This window comes from Doryrhamphus excisus, linkage group LG18 (genome assembly GCF_037039965.1).
Source record: "Doryrhamphus excisus strain RoL-2023G ecotype Guam linkage group LG18, RoL_Dexc_Guam_v1.1, whole genome shotgun sequence".
Taxonomy (NCBI): Eukaryota; Metazoa; Chordata; class Actinopteri; order Syngnathiformes; family Syngnathidae; genus Doryrhamphus; species Doryrhamphus excisus.
The window spans coordinates 12,791,804-12,794,690 of NC_136374.1; positions in this window are offsets into that span (position 1 = coordinate 12,791,804).

The following is a 2,887-nucleotide window of genomic DNA, read 5'->3' on the forward strand; positions in this document are numbered from 1 at the left end:
CTTATTTCCAAGTAGAATTTTCTCTCTGCTGCTGTCTGTTCCAGCCAGGTCCCCAGCTCAATCCTTGAGGGAGTGACGCTTTTGAGATGCAATAAAGCCTTTCAGAGACACTCAGGGCAACCTAAGCCCTTACGTTTTGCCCCCCTGTAGCCTTTAGGGATAGGTTTACTCACATGCTCTTTGGCCCTAAAAAAGGTTCTTGAATAGGGGGGCACTGTAGGAATTGCAACCACGGGGCGTCCTAATCCCTCCCTCAAAACCAGAATAGTTAGCTTTAGGTACTTCAGCAGGACACACTGACATATTTTTTTACTCAAAAGTGTTTTGGAAATTGGACGATATTATATATTGATTGGAAAAATTTGACTATATCTTGTGTTCAGTTGATGATTTGGTCCGTTTATCAATTAAGAGGTAAGCATGTCTTTCATAATATTTGTTGTACTTGTACTGTTTACTGTAAACAAATGTCTTAAATTCCAGAACATGTACCTTAACACTAGGTTGCACAGGTCATATAAACATAAGGCAAACAAAATAAGCTCAATATTTTTTGGGGATAATCATACATTATCATATCATATACATTGAAGAGATTTATTCCACTTAAGCATCATAAGGAGTCCACTTTGAATCTGAGAAGTGGCATCCTGCTGAGGGCAACAGTTGGACCCTCTCTTCTTCAGTGACACTAAACTTGGACTAATGTCAGGACCTCCAACTGAAAAAATATGTTCTGGAAGGTAATACAAGAAGACTTGAGCATAAATTAAAAACGTAAAAACTTCCATCCAAGTGTCATAATGTTTTATACTTTCTGGCTATTTCTAGGCTTGACCCTGTGCCAGAATAAACCGAACCAGCAAGCCAACGTCTGTGAATCTTAACACAGACGTCACAGTCAGTGGAAACTTTCTGATGCTCCTGGCTTTTGGGGACCACGTCATTTCTTTGATATCTTCAACAAACCTGCAATGAATCGGTAAGCAGACTTTTTTTGAAGGTGTTCATGATTGGTTTACTTGTGGTCCTTTCTTGCAGGTTCAGGATTGGGGAAACCAAAATTCCCGGTCAATGTAACGGAACCAGAAAACTGTCTCATTTTGGGGGTCAAGCATCCAGGCTTGCTGCTGTCTTGGGGTGATGTTCATCAAACAACGGTGAGTTAATTCATTTGACTCCTCAGTTCATTTCCTCAACTCATTCAGTCTTTAGGCTCATCCCATGAATTTGATTAGTTTTATTGACCGATTTTGATAGTACGTGTGGTTATTTACATGCCGATAATTTACTTTGTCTTGAATGCTTATTCATTTGACAGCACACTTTAAAATTCAATCATACAGGGGTCCAAAACTCAAAGCCTACAGTATAATGTAATACTTGGCAGCTGCGGTTTTGTTTTCAGACTTGGATGAAATGTTCATGACAGTAGGTGAATAATGTATTTCGATGTACAGTAGTATAAGTACAGTAGTACCTAAAAAAAATCACTCATGTAGGTGGACATTTTATTTTATTTTTTAATTCAGAGTAAGGGAAAATATCCGTGTTTGTGTTCATTCCTGCTTGAAATGTCGACTTACCATGAACGTGTACTGACTGCTGATTGGATGAGCCAGCTGCAGATACTGGATATAATATATATATATAGTATAATCGTTTTGGTGTGGCTATTGGTCGAACACCTCTTTGTCATTCTTGCCAAGGACATAACTTTGGGTCCCCCATTGGGGATAAAAATCTTTGCCTGTTAACCTGTTTATTTATTTATGAAATAATTTACATTTAAATCATTTTATATTCGGATGTGATTTTTGCGGGGGTCATGAACCCCGTATCCTCCGTGCAAATTACGCACTTGCTCACAGGACACTGGCAATGGAACAACTAGCTTGCAGACCCTAGTCACATACATACCATCACATATGTTTATCATCGCCAACTGTAGGTGTGCACAAGTATTCAGCGGGGAGAATGGGGTTACATTACAGGATGATTAAACATGCTACTTTTTTGCTGGCATATACCTTATATAATAGTTTAGGTATAACTAGAGGAAATCAAAAATAAATTAATGCAAGATAATGTATATTTTTATTAAATTGGAATGATATGATTATATTCAGAGGGTTATATTGGCTGGATCTGATTATTGCGGGGGTCATGACTCATACAATTTGTAATGAGTTTTCAGCTGTGGCATGAGTGTATTACACGTTTCCCAGCATGCTTTGTCGTAGCTAAAATGATCACTTTTGACTGTAATGCCTGAGTTTTATTTTGCACAGACAAGAGTGTAATAGTTTTAAAGTAGTTTCATTTCTAGTCGTGTACAATTCAATTATTGTAATTAAATGGTGGTCATCCATTGACACCTTGTCCCAATTAGTTGGCATGTGCTTATCCACTTATGACAGCAACATGCCTCCTTCAAATAGACCGCATTGAAGAGATAACTGCCGTGAGGATTTGAACTCCGTTGCTATGGACACATGCACACACGACACATGTATACATTCCGTCATATGAAGTAAAGTGTGTAGTCTTATACCGCGTGTTGTAAAATTAGTTCTCTGCACAGCATTAAAGATGATCTCATGTTATGTGGAGATGGCGTCTTCTAGTCGACCGACAGGTGGTCGTTCCACAACGTTGTGTGTGTTGGTGTTATATTCGGCCTGCCATGTTCTCATATTCTTGCTATTTGTCTGCATGTCTCCTAAAAGTTAACATTTCGTTTTACTTTAAACTCCTCAATAGAGGCGTCCCACTCTCTGCAGTTGAGGAAACATACCAATGGCCACCATAATAGGAAATACAGTATACCGTCATGTTAACTGTACTACTTCCTGTTTCTGATCGAAAAAACAACACACACTTTGAA